This window comes from Bombina bombina, chromosome 6 (genome assembly GCF_027579735.1).
Source record: "Bombina bombina isolate aBomBom1 chromosome 6, aBomBom1.pri, whole genome shotgun sequence".
Taxonomy (NCBI): domain Eukaryota; kingdom Metazoa; phylum Chordata; class Amphibia; order Anura; family Bombinatoridae; genus Bombina; species Bombina bombina.
The window spans coordinates 1,053,944,160-1,053,958,585 of record NC_069504.1 but is presented as its reverse complement, the minus strand read 5'-3'; the positions used below and the strand labels follow the sequence as shown (position 1 = coordinate 1,053,958,585).

Sequence of the window (14,426 nt, the reverse complement as noted above, 5' to 3'; positions counted from 1 at the left end):
TTCATAAGCTTGTCTGTATTATTATTCTTTTCAGAAAGTTCCTGCATTATGATGAGAAGGAGAGTATTTTTACAATGGATCATTTCCCTTTGTGGTACAGACGGGCTGCAGAGCATCCTGCAGGGAGCTTTGTGTTCCACATGCCTTCTGATGACAGCCCAGGTACAGAATATTGTACATATGCAGAAAGTTCCATTACAGAAACATACTAGAGATGTTGTGTTAATAGAACATAGAATAAGGTACTAAAATAGACACACAGGGTTTGATATACTAGAATATAAGGTTACTAATAGGTAGCTGCAATTAATTTGTGGCACTAAGATAAGATAGTTTGGGCATGTGGGGCTAAAATCAAAATTGTGGTGCAGCAGAAGATGAAAACTAGAGTCTGTAAAGAATCAAACAAAAGACATGCCCAGAACTTTTGTTAATAGAACAGAAAAACACCCCGAAGTATGTAGTATTAAAACATAAAGATACCAAGGGCAAGTAATATTAGACTTAGGGGCCAAATTATCAAGCTCCGAATAGAGCTTGATGCCCCTGTTTTAGCAGTTATGAAGCAGCGGTCTAAAGACCGCTGCTCCATAACTTGTCCGCCTGCTCTGAGGCTGCTGACATCAATCCGCCCGACCCTATACGATCGGTCATTGCCCAAGCAGTTCAGTTCGTATCATGTCCGTCCACACTTTAATAAATCAGCCCCTTAGTTTTATAAAGGTCCGAAAACATTGTGATACTTGTCAGAGCTTGGGATACTAGAACAAATAGATACTCAAAGCTTCTTCTATTATTATAGATACAAATAGATACTCAAAGCTTCTACTATTATAGATACAAATAGATACTCAAAGCTTCTTGTACTATTGTTGTTATTATGATTTATTCATAGTGCGTCAACAGGTGTTGAAGTGCTACAAACATATGTATAATATGCAAATATATCATTTATAAGAAGCAAATGTATAGAGGGCCCTGCCAAGAGTTGCCAACTGTAGTAGATCACCTTTCATGAAGGTGATCTGCAGAACAGCTGGGCTTGTAGGCTTACATGACAAGGGGGTTCAAGGGGATGACAAAAAGAAAAGAAAAATACTTAAAATATGAATTACTAGATTAAAGATAACCAGAGCTTGTAAGTACAAGGATGACCAGTTCTTGGGTTCTAAAATGAACACAAACCTGGACCTTGTAGAAATTTACAAAGATTCTGTGGCGTTATAACAGAAAAATTGCCAAGCTTATCATACTAAAAATTACACATACAAACACACTGAAACATGAATGTTGCCCGTTTAGGCCTAGATTACAAGATAAGCTGAATTTTGTGTGTTTTGTGTAAATTGCACTGGAGTATATTGCATGCATTTGTTCACATATTACAAGTTGAAAGTGATTTTTCTGCTCAAGCTCAAGTAACACTTGAGTGCAAGATACCAGAGTGGAAAGTAAACTGTTTTTCCTATTGAGAAGTTACCATAAACGTTTCACATTATGCAAATGCTAATCACTAATGCAATGGCCGTTCAGCAGGTCTATCCCTTACAATTCCATTGTGTACTGTGAGAGCTTACATTTTGTGCTTGAATTAAGTGGCTCTTTAGTTTCAATGGTAGAAATGGCGCCCTTTTTAAGACACGAGTCCACGGATCATCTTAATTACTAATGGGATATTCACCTCCTGGTCAGCAGGAGGAGGCAAAGAGCACCACAGCAGAGCTGCCAAATAGCTCCTCCCCTCCCTCCCACTCCAGTCATTCTCTTTGCACTAGTGATAGGAAGAGGTAAAGTGAGGTGTTAGATTCGATTCTTCAATCAAGAGTTTATTATTTTTAAAGTAGTGCAAGATTGTGCTGCTTTGTCCTAGGGTGTAGCCGTAGTCCATATCAGTCTCTTCAGTAGAGCTTTGGTGGCTTTAGAGCAATGGGAACTTGTGGGACATAATTCTCACTGCGCCTCCCATATACTGATGCTGCCCTAACCAAGAAAACCTGAAGCATTTTTACTCAGGACTTTTGTTTCTTTCCAGGTCCATGGGAGGGAGAGGACCTCTTAAACCTGGGTACTGCCTTGCTGCCAGGCAGAAAATGAGGTAAGTGCTAAACATTTTTCTGGGGGTAGAGGATCTCAATGAAAGTTTGGACACTTTATTAAATTTCCATCTATCCTCATTATACTTGGATTCAGATTCTCCTAGTTTTAGTAGGGGACATTAAGGCAGTTAGGACGCAGGCACTGGCATGTTTTTCATTTCCCGGTCTAATAATTCTGACTGGGTGAAAGAGACAGTAACGTTTTTTATTTGCACACAGAAATTTACATATTGCATTGCGGTGTGTGTGCTGTTAGACATTTGGAGTTGTCTACAAGCCTAAAGGGGTTGACTACATAGAAACTGTGCAATACTTATTATGTAACATTAAGTGCACAGAGGAGACTCTACTAACAGTGGTGATCCCGGTGGCTGTGCTTGGCCAGGGGCGTCCGGGAGATTGCGTGTTGCACTTTTGTTCATGTTTATGGAAAGGCTGTTGGTGCAGTGTGTGCGGTGTTTCCGCGATGACAGCATCTTTTAATTGAGTAGAGACCTATTTTGGCAGTTTAGTAAGGTCTAGCCTTTTGCTCCTGGTGCCTTTACTCAGGCAATGGCGACCGGGAGATGACTTTGGTAACGCCCACGAGTGGAGGAGCTGGTAAACGGCGCCAAGGTCTTCTCTCCTCCCTCCTGACAGTTCTGAATAATTCGCTAGGAGTGGAGGATGGCACTGTATAGAAAACTCTTCCTTCCTGTCACTTCCGGTTATCGGAAGACACAAAGGAATTTTTGCCTAAATGCTTGCGCTTCAGCCAGCGCTTTAATAGGTTTAGTTTTTGTATAGGCAGACTGTCTGACGCCTCAGCTGGGTCAAGCTGAGATATAGATAGAGTACTGACAATTCCCTCATACATCTTAGTCATGTTGGACCTAGTAAAAATAAATTTGTTACCTTTTAACATTTAAAGGGACAGTATCACTTGCTATATGTTGATTTTTATTAGCAACTGGTTAAGCTTTTATTTAATTATTCTGCTATATGTGAGGCAGGTTAATTAAAGAAGTGTGTATTCATTTTTCTATCTCACATGCAGTGCCCTGCGATTCCTTGCAATTTCCATCAGGAATTGCTGCACAAGCATTGCTTCTTTAATGTCATGGCCATGTCTATGAACAGCAATGTTGACATGCTAATTTGCTTGCTTCTGCACACAGAAATAAGAAATTACTTTTAAAATTTAAAGTGACAGTAACATTTTTTGTGTGTCAATTTTTCTTAAAAATTTCACTTTTTTCTGAACCTTCTCCTTCTAGGGCATTTGCTGCTTAGGATTCTGTTGACGAAATTTCTCCTTTAGTGTCCCACAAAATTTTATGGCCCACTTGCAGTGCCCTGCGATTACTCTCACAATCCACCCTGGGTTACTTTGCATTTCATGCATTATATGTTTTTCCCACGTGGCAGAAGACATTACTAGAGGAATTCTTTTCAATCATTTAGTGTGATTGATTCAGTAGTTGCTATTCCGAACGGTTCTTCACTGTTACCTGACAGAGGAAGTTACTTCGGGATTATCTGAGAGAGAGTTCTCAGACTCAGATGAATAATATCTTTATTTGATCCTGAGGTTGTTTTTCTTTCAGATTTTTAGCTTGAACACCTCCATTTGTTACTTTAGGAGGTTTTAGCTACCCTGGGCGACTCCGACACTACCGGTGTAATCTATCCCAGTGCATCGGGTAAGTTATAAGGAATGGAAGAGTCCGCATTCCCTATATTTAAATAGATGTTTGCTATAGCTGACTCAGCTTAGGAGGCTGGGAAAAGATTCCCTAGAGTGGAAGGCGTAGTTTCCAAGTTAGCTAAGAGAACTACTATACCCTTAGAGGATGTTGGATTTTACAAAGGTCCTATAGACAAATAATAGAAGGGATGTACACCAGGGTTTACCATGGCAACCAGCTGTGTACTTTGCTACCGTCACTAGTGCAACGGCATATTGGTTTGATGCGTTGTCTGATACTACTAAGTCAGAAACTTCCCTGGATAAAATCCAGGATAGGATAAAAGCTTTCAGATTGGCTAATTCCTTTATTTCAAATTCTTCCCTTCAATTTTTCAAACTGGGAGCATAGGTTTTAGGTTTCTCTGTTTCAGACCACAGAGCCTTCTGATTAGAGACTTGTTCTACGTCTAAGCTTTTTATCGGTTCCTTACAAGGGGAAGACCTTGTTGGGACCTGGCTTGATGGAAAGAATTTCTTTGGAAATTAAAAAAAAATAAAAATCTAAATAGCCTGCTGTTGAATCAAGGACAGCATGAAGAACATGCCCCCGTTCTGTTTTTGTTCAGGCTTGGGTTCGAGATGTTCAGGATCCCTGGGTAATAGAAAATAGTGTCCCAGGGATACAAATTTGAGTTTAAAAGGTTTTCCTCCCAGAGGCAGGTTTCTGCTTTTAAGATTATCTGCAGATCAAACAATAGGAGAGGCGTTCTTACACTGCGTAGGAGATCTCTTAGACCTGGGGGTGATTGTTCCAGTTCCGGTTAACTCCACTGCTCCCGAAGCGGAAGGCAGTGGAAGGCTCCTGCTATCTGATCTTGCTTGTGCATTTGGTGTCCACTGGCCTTCGTAAGCGGAAGTTGTTTTAGTGTACCGTCCTTCAGAATGGAAATTATTTGTTCCATTCCTCCCTTGATTCAAGAGGGTCAATTTATGTATCGATTCTCGGCCTTTTGGCTAAGATCAAGTGTAACATCTGTTCTTATCAGCTTAATTTCTGATATGTCCCCTATCTGGGGACCATATATAAATGGATTTTTGGATCAGGGAAAAACAATGGACTTAAAAGACGCGTACCTTCAGGTACCATTCACAAGTATCGTCTCAAGTTCTAAGGTTTGCCTTTCTGGTCAAACTCTTCCAGTTTTTGGCTCTTTCTTTTGGTCTTGCCACAGCTCTCAGAGTTTTCTTTTACAGAGGCTCTGGGATCGCTGTTGGGGTGCTTCGTTTATGGGGCATTGCAGTGGCTCCTTATCTGGATGACGTCCTAGTCCAGGCGCCCTCCTTACAGCAAGCAAGATTTCACACGGACATGGTGTTATTCTTCCCGCTATATCACGGGGAGAAGGTAAATTTGGAGGAGAGTTCCTTAGTCGCAAGCACAAGAGTAACTTTCTTGGGAACCATATTAGTTTCCATATCAATGAAGATTTTTTCTGACAGAATGTCAGGAAATCAGAGATCATCCTGTTTGCTCGGTTCCATCATAGACCTCTACAGTTAAGCATACTCAGGCAATGGATTGGAGATTATACAGATTTGTCTCCTCGAATACTACTGGAGCAGGAGACAAGGGATTTTCTTCAGTGGTGGTTGTCTCTGGATCATCTATCCCAGGGAACCCGTTTTTGCAGACAAAAGAACATCAGTGACTTACATCAATCATCAGGGAAGAACGAGGAGTTCCTTAGCAATGACAGAGGTATCCAACATAGTTCAGTGGGCGGAGGCCCATTTTTGCTGCCTGTCAGCGATCCACATTCCAGGGGTGGACATCTGAGGGCGGATTTCCTGAGTAGGCAGACCTTTCTTCCGGGGGAGTGGGAACTCCATCCGGAAGTGTTCTCCAGCTATTTCCTCCGTTTGCTCTTCTTCCTCGGGTCATTGTTCGAATTAAGCAGGTGAGGGCATCGGTGATCCTCATTGCACCAGCTTGGCCTTGCAGGATTTGGTATGCAGATCTGGTGGACAGGACATGTCATCTCTTCCACCTTGGAGACTTCCGTTGAGGAAGGACCTTCTACTTCAGGGGCTCTTCCTTCACCCGGATCTAGTTTCTCTGAAGCTGTCTGCTTGGAGATTGAATGCTTAATTTATACAAGCGGGGGTTTTCTGAATGGGTCATTGAGACCATGATTCAGGCTCGTAAGCCTGTATCTAGGAAGATTTACCATAAGATGTGGCGTTAATATCTCTATTGGTGTGAATCCAAGGGCTACTCATGGAGTAGAGTTAGGATTCCTAGAATTTTAACCTTTCTCCAAGAAGGTTTGGAGAAAGGATTATCGACGAATTCAAAACAAGTTACTCCTCCATGAAGTTTGAATTTGGTTCTCAATGTTCTCCAACGGCCTCCGTTTGAGCCAATGCATTCCTTAGATATTAAATTGTTATATTGTTGCTATTTTCTCTGCTCGCAGAGTGTCAGAGCACTCGTCATTGCAGTATGTGTACCCTTACCTTATTTTTCATTCTGATAAGGGAGTTTTATGTGCTATATTAGGATTTCTTCCTAAGGTGTTTTCTGATCGGAACATTGATCAGGAGATTGTTGTTCTTTCTTTGTGTCCCAATCCTTCTTCTCAGATGGAACGACACCTGCACAATTTGGATGTGGTCCGTGCCTTAAAGTTTTATCTGCAGGCAACTAAGAGTTTTCGTCAGTCTTCTGCATTGTTTGTAGTTTTCTCAGGAACAGGTACGGGACAAAAAGCTACAGCTACTTCTCTTTCTTTTTGGACTGAAGAGTATCATACGTCTTTCATATGAGATTGCTGGACAGCAGCCTCCCAAGAGGGTTACGGCTCATTCCACGAGGGTTACGGCTCATTCCACGAGGGCTGTTGCTTCCTCATGGGCTTTCAAACATGAAGCTTCTGTGGAACAGACTTGCAAGGTTGTAACTTGGTCCTTTCTTCGCACTTTTTCAAAGTTCTACAAGTTTGACACTTTTGCCTCAGCTGAGGCCGCTTTTGGAAGAAAGGTTCTTCAAGCAGTGGTGTCTTCCGTTTAAGTTCCCTGTCTTGTCCCTCCTGTATCATCTGTGTACTCTAGCTTTGGTATTGGATCCCATTAGTAATTAAGATGATCCGTGGACTCATATTTGTATATGCTTCTGTCTGCCAAATATACTTACATAGCTTCTAATAAGATTGGGATAAACATCTCGCAATAATATTGGCTTGTATTTGAGCTGCAAAAACAAATATACTTCTATCTGCTAAATATACTTACATAGTTCAAATACAATTGGGCTTAACATCTCGCAATAATATTGACTTATATTTATGCTGCAAAAAATTTTTTTTGCCTGTAAAAAATGCCTTTAAATGAAATGGGATCTTAGTCACACAATATGATCATATTCTGCTAAGCCAGTCACCACTTACAAGGTGTCCCATAGTAGACTGGTCCTAACACTAACCAGTTTCCACACTGCAGCAAGTGATGAAAATATTTCTCACAGATCAGCGATGCAGGAAGCTTGTGTCCACCTGTCTTGCCCTTCAGTACTCCACAAGCCCATTGGTGGCTCAATGTATGGAGGTGATAGGTCTCATGGTGTCAAGAATATATGTCATACCATTCGCCAGGTTCCATTCAGACCTCTTTAGGTGTGCATGTTGAGACAGTGGAACGGCGATCATTCAGATCTATCACAGCTGATATCCATGGATGCTCGGACTCTGAACTTCCTCTCTTGGTGGATTCGTCATGAGCAGCTGTCCATGGGTACATCCTTCTTGAGACCACCCTGGGAGATTGTGACCACGGACACCAGTCTTACAGGATGGGGAGCTGTTTGGGATGCCAGGAGGGCACAAGGAAAGTGATCCAGGGAGAAGTCTCTCCTTCCGATCAACATCCTAGAACTATGAGCAATTTACAATTCTCTGAAGGCATGGCCTTCTTTGACGTCGGTCAGTTTCATCAGATTCCAGACCGACAACATTACCTCGGTGGCTTACATCAACCATCAGGGGGGTACGAGGAGCTTCCTCGCGATGAGGGAGGTGTCTCTGATTCTGGAGTGGGCGGAGTCCCACGACTGCTCGCTCTCAGCTATTCACATTCCAGGTGTGGACAACTGGGAAGCAGACTTTCTCAGCAGACAATCCTTCCATCCGGTGGAATGGTCTCTTCCCTCCGAGGTGTTTTTTGCGGAGATTTGTCACAGATGGGGAACGTCGGAGATAGATCTCATAGCGTCCAGACTCAATTGCAAACTACCTCGATACGGGTCGAGGTCCAGGGATCCCCAGGCAGAGCTGATAGATTCCTTAGTGGTTCCTTGGGGATTCAGCCTAGCTTACATTTTTCCACCGTTACCAGTTCTACCTCGTGTCCCTGACATCCAATCTTTTGTTCAGGCTCTGTCTAGAATCAGGCCTGTCTTTAGACAGTCGGCTCCGCCTTGGAGCTTAAACTTAGTCCTTAAGGTTTTGCAGAGGGTTCCGTTTGAACCTATGCATTCCATAGACATTAAGATTTTGTCCTGGAAGGTTCTCTTCCTGTTGGCTATTGCATCGGCACACAGAGTATCTGAACTAGCTGCCTTGCAATGTGATCCTCCTTATCTGGTGTTTCATGCGGATAAGGCTGTACTTCGCACTGTGTTGGGGTTTCTCCCCAAGGCGGTGTCTAACTGTAATATCAATCAGGAAATAGTGGTTCCTTCTTTGTGTCCTAACCCTTCTTCTTCAAAGGAGAGGTTACTTCATAACCTGGATGTGGTTCGTGCCTTGAAGTTATATCTTCAGGCTACAAAGGATTTCAGACAGTCTACATCTCTTTTTGTGGTGTATTCTGGGAAGCGCAAGGGGCAAAGGGTATCTGCTACTTTGTCTTTTTGGTTGAGGAGCTTGATTCGCTTGGCTTATGAGACAGCGGGACATAAACCTCCACAGAGGATCACGGCTCATTCAACTAGAGCTGTGGCTTCGTCTTGGGCCTTCAAGAATGAGGCCTCTATGGAGCAAATTTGTAAGGCAGCTACCTGGTCCTCCTTACACACTTTTACAAAGTTTTACAAGTTTGACGTTTTTGCTTCTGTGGAAGCTGTTTTTGGGAGAAAGGTTTTACAGGCTGTGGTACCCTCAGATTAGGGTCTGCCTTTTACCCTCCCTGTTTCATTCAGTGTCCTCTAGAGCTTGGGTATATGTTCCCAATAGTAATAAATTAAGCCGTGGACTCTCCTCCCCTTTAGATGGAAAACATAAATTATGCTTACCTGATAATTTAATTTCCATCGAGGGGAGGTGAGTCCACGGCTCCCGCCTTCATCTCCGTTGGGTGGACCTAAATTTAATCATCTTCTGGCACCTTTTATACCCTGATATTTCTCCTAATGTTCCTGGTTCCCTCGGCAGAATGACTGGGGGATGAGGGAAGTGGGGGAGGTATTTAAGCCTTTGGCTTGGGTGTCTTTGCCTCCTCCTGGTGGCCAGGTTCTGAATTCCCAATAGTAATGAATGAAGCCATGGACTCTCTTCCCCTCGATGGAAATGAAATTATCAGGTAAGCATAATTTATGTTTTTGACCTGATTTGAAATAAGGTTTTTAGAGACATATTTACATAATAACCCCTTCACGCTGTTAGGACATTCCATGCCGTCCTAACAGCGCCAGGCTTTAACCCTTTTAGGAAGGCATAGAACATCCTACCTTATATGGTGTCCTGCCACTACCCCCTTTGATGCAGTCAAGAAACGGCCACAGGTGGTTCGTGCCTAGCAGCATAGGCAGTCCCCAATGATCCAATACGGCCTTGAAATCACGTGATCACTTTGACATTCTCATGCTTATTGTGCCGGCACAAAGCGGTTATTAAACAAAATTCTTTCCTGGCTTATTATTATTATTTGTATTATTATAATTAGCTAAACTTATATCAGATTTAAAAACTATTTTCCTGGTACACAAGTAAAATATGATCTTCACAATGTTAATTTATAATTTCAATTAAGTATTAATTATAAAATTAATCAAATTGCTATGAAACAATTACATGCATGTTGTGAAATTATTATTAATATGAAAAAAACTGCCCTCAGCACAGAAGGAAGTCATAACCAGTGCTGAATTAGTATCTTCAATGTTTATTTGCGTTTTGGTCATGTATATTTTGCTTCTGTGAAGGTCTCTAAAAATAACTGGAAATCCTGCTCAAAAAGACAGTGACAGTGAAATGCCAATATTTTATAGTTTTCCATTTTTAACCAGATTTTTCTCTTATATCATATACACAACTCCGCCATTTTTTTTCTAATTCAGCCATTTTCTTCACATTCAGTAACAGTACTCTTAGACGTACACCGTTGTTTGTCTGTTCTATCTCTCTTTGTGGGCTTTTTTCTCCCTTTTCTTACACTCTTGTTACTCTATTAAACAATGAACTTCAAAGTGTAAGTGGCATTCTACATGACCACGAATCAAAACCACTGAAGTTCTGTCTCACTAATCAGACACGAAGATAAGTACCCATAAATAATATATCATTGTCATATGCTGCCACTCTGAACACAAAGAAATTAGTTATTGGTAAGTAAGAATCTTGAGTGTACATGGAAAAAAATCTCACTTTTTTATAATCCAAATATAATCTCACTTTGGTTTTAAATTCTATTTTTTCCTCATGCTCATTGATAACAATCTGACATAAAAAAAGTTGTGCATAGATACAATACAATGTATTTTAGAGATTTTTTTTTTGAATAGTGATTACCAGCCACATGAAACAAACTAATTGCATGGCACATTGCATTGTTTCCTAATGTGATTCTCTATTGTGACCACAATATTTTAACCGGTAATTTCCTTGCTAATGCCAGAGGTTGCTGCAGTTTGGCAGGTTTGTAACACTCTTACTCACCTCCGGTCACTTCTCTTTACTTGCCCTCCCATCTCATCTTCCAGATCATAATCCAAGCGACAGCGAATATGTCAAGCCAAAAGGGTCGGGTGAGCAGAGGATATTTTAATGAAAATTCTGTGTATGAGCCCTGTTCAAATAGTCATGTGCCAAGAAAAGCATCTTATCTATTTATTCATGGCACTGTCACCCTCACCAATTCAAACCACATCATTCTTGCCTTCCTATGCATAACTCTTTTATTCCTGGCATAGGATGCACTATTCATGTCACAGAGCAGAAAGCCTGTATCATGAAAGTCACATGACCGTATTCAACACCTCTGTGCTCCATGATATCATGACCATGGGTTTCATTGCTGCTAGTCACATATACACATGCATGTTACACATACATAGCTAAGAATGAACATTATTTTGGCCAGCTTATTCAGTCCTTAATTAAAATTGATTAGCCTCTAATTACAAGCTTTGTTCCAGATTGCATCAATCAGACTTTGTCCTTGTTCAGAGCTTCTGCCCTCCCTTACTAGAAACATGTGATTATTAGACTGGCAGTGGCACTGTCAGTAACCAATCAGATGGCTTAATTATGCAATATTTTTACTTTGTTAAATTATGGATGATGCCTTAAATGATGGAGCAATAATATTGGCTCATCATGTGTCATTGTTAGCTAGCTTTCCCCTTTTGGCTGTGTTTCACAGATAGTGTGGTTGTCCATTCATTTTAAATTCAATTAAACCGAGACCTGGAGATATTCTTAGATTCATCACTGCAGAGAATACATATTAATTGTTTTGAAGAAGGATAGTTATAATTATTTTTCAGCTATGCTCATGTAAGATAATAAATCTTGGATGCAGATCTGCTATTTACTCACAGACAGAAACAAAATGCATTTCACAGCACCATGTTTGTTGTAAGTTAGTATCTATGGACAATGAATGAAAAGTATTCATAAAACTGTGAAACACTGAAGAATAATAGTTCTATGTATAAACTTTAAATGTATGGGGGAGGACTGAAAGAACCATCACAATTGCTAGGCTATACTTTTGTAAAGTGATTTAGGGCAATAAATATATACAATTAATTAAATAACTTGCATATCTCCTGCCATAATGTTTTTTGTTGTTTTTTCCCCCTCAAATTACATTGTCCGAAGCAGTTCCATTATGCATGCAGTGACAGGTCACTGATCACAACAGAGATCTGGGCCTGATTCTCTGAAACTTGCCATTGTGGAGTGAAATCATTACACTGATCCTTACATGGGTAGACCTTACTACTGAACCTGGAAGTCCTAGTCAAGGGCAAGCTGCTCTCTAGAATAGATAATCTTGCCAGGCAGACTGAATACAACTACCAATAAAAATCACACTGCGTTGGTTTTAGTATAATTTTAACTTATATTTAACATATTTTCTTCTAATTTTGTATCCTCTCATTATTCTATATCAGTGTAATAGGTATGTTATATGTTTGAAACCACCAGCATACATTTAGTGAGATACATTAGTGAGAACTGCAGGTGCAAAATGATTAGAGAATACTTTAAAACTGTGAGAGAACGTCAGACACAGCCAAGGAATGTCCCTTTCCTGCTCACTCTTTACGACTGTGAGACTTGTAATACACTGAGAAAATACAAAGTAAGATTTGTGTTTTGTAGTTTGAGTTCAATTTCTACGTTTTAATCTGTGCTTTTGTTACAATTTCTACTTTGTATTTCCATTACTTTTTGTTTTGTATTTTCATTATGATTTTTACTTTGTACTTTCTGTATAATTTTTAAACTGTTTATTTTATTGGGCACTATATTGTGAGTAATACCTGCGTCTCTCCATCACATACAGAAGTGTAGGGAATGCCCCTTAGTACGACACACAGCTCTTAACAACTCTTTACATCTATCTATCTATTAGGTACTTATAGAGCGCAAACTAATCGGCCATGAGGGTCTCAAGGCGCTAAGGGAAAGGGGATAGGAGAAGGGGGGGAGGGGAGGGGAGGGGCTTTCAGTCGAAGAGCCAGGTTTTGAGGTCCTTTCTGAACTTTGTAAGGGAGGTGGGTTGTCTGAGGTGCAGCGGGAGGGTGTTCCATGTCTTTGCTGCCATGTGGGAGAAGGATCTTCCGCCCGCTGTGGATTTGCTGAATCGGGGGATGACTGCAAGTGCTTGGTCGGCCAATCAGAGTTGTCTGGCGGGGGTGTAGAAATGTACGCGGTGGTTGAGGTATTCAGGTCCGATGTTGTATAGGGCCTTGAACGCGTGGGTAAGTAGCTTGAAGGTGATTCTCTTGTTGATGGTGAGCCAGTAAAGGTTCCTTAGGTGTTCGGTGATGTGGCATTGGAGAGGGATGTCAAGGATAAGTCTGGCTGAGGCGTTCTGGATACGTTGGAGTCTCTTTTGTAGTTTGATGGTGGAGCCAGCGTAGAGTGCGTTGCCGTAGTCTAACCGGCTGCTGACGAGGGCGTGGGTGACTGTTTTCTTGGTTTTGGTAGGGATCCACTTGAAGATTTTTCGTAGCAGGTGGAGAATGTGGAAGCATGTTGAGGTGATGGCATTGATTTGTCGGTCCATGGAGAGTGAGGAGTCCAGGATGAAGCCTAGATTCTGTGCATGGTCGGTTGGGGTTGGAGGGTGACCGAGGGCCGTGGGCCACCAGGAGTCGTCCCATGCGGATTTATTGGGTCCGAGGAGGAGGACTTCGGTTTTGTCTGTGTTCAGTTTGAGCTGGTTGTCCTTCATCCAGGCAGCGACTGCTGTCAGGCCTTCGTGGACGTTCTTATTGATGGTGGAGGGATCTCGGGTGAGTGAGATGATTAACTGGGTGTCGTCGGCGTTGGAGACGATGTTGAGGTTGTGGCGTCGGACGAAGGTGGCAAGAGGAACCATGTAGATGTTGAAGAGGGTGGGGCTCAGCGAAGAGCCTTGCGGTACACTGCAGTTGACTGGTGTGGGTTTGGAGGAGAAAGGTGGGAGTCTGACTTTCTGGGTCCTGTCGTGAGGAAGGAGGTGATCCATTCCATGTCTTTGCTGCGGATGCCGGCGTCGTGTAGGTGGGTGCGGAGGGTGTTGTGGTCGACAGTGTCGAAAGCTGCTGAGAGGTCTAGGAGGATAAGGTTGGAGGTTTCTCCTCTGTCGAGCATGGTGCGGATGTCGTCTGTGGCGGCGAGGAGGGTGATCTCTGTGCTATGGTTGCTTCTGAAACTGGATTGGGAGTGGTCCAGGTTGTGGTTGGCCTCAATGTGGTCAATAACTTGCAAGTTGATGGACTTCTCTATGACTTTGGCTGGGAAGGGGAGTAGAGAGATGGGGCGGTAGTTATTCGGGTCTGTGGGGTCTGCCAATGGTTTCTTCAGCAGGGGTTTCAGTCCTGCGTGCTTCCAGATATCCAGGAAGGTGCTGGTTTTGATGGAGCAGTTGATAGTGCAGCGGAGTTCAGGGGCGATGGTGTTGATTGCTTTGTTGAATATGTGATGGGGGGCATGGGTCTGAGGGTGTGCCGGAGTGGATGGATTTCATGATTCTGAGGGTGTCATCTGTGGTGAAGGGGCTCCAGATAGTCCGTGTGTGGTGAGGGGGGGCGAATTTGGGAGGGGTGTCGTTGGGTGTAGAGGAGTGGGTGGTGGAGGTTGAGTTAGAGGCGTGAAACTATCATATATGTTGAGGATCTTGAGGTGGAAGTGTGCAGCGAGTGTATTGCAGAGGTCCTGGGAGGGTGGAAT

General features: G+C 42.3%; 1 protein-coding gene and 1 pseudogene across 1 annotated transcript in view; both read left to right on the top strand.

Annotated features, from left to right (window-relative positions):
• CACNA2D4 (calcium voltage-gated channel auxiliary subunit alpha2delta 4) overlaps nucleotides 1-14,426 on the top strand; it is a 1,345,448-nt gene that overhangs the window by 642,945 nt on the left and 688,077 nt on the right. The window lies entirely within an intron of this gene.
• On the top strand, nucleotides 4,760-4,921 carry LOC128665303 (uncharacterized; annotated as a pseudogene).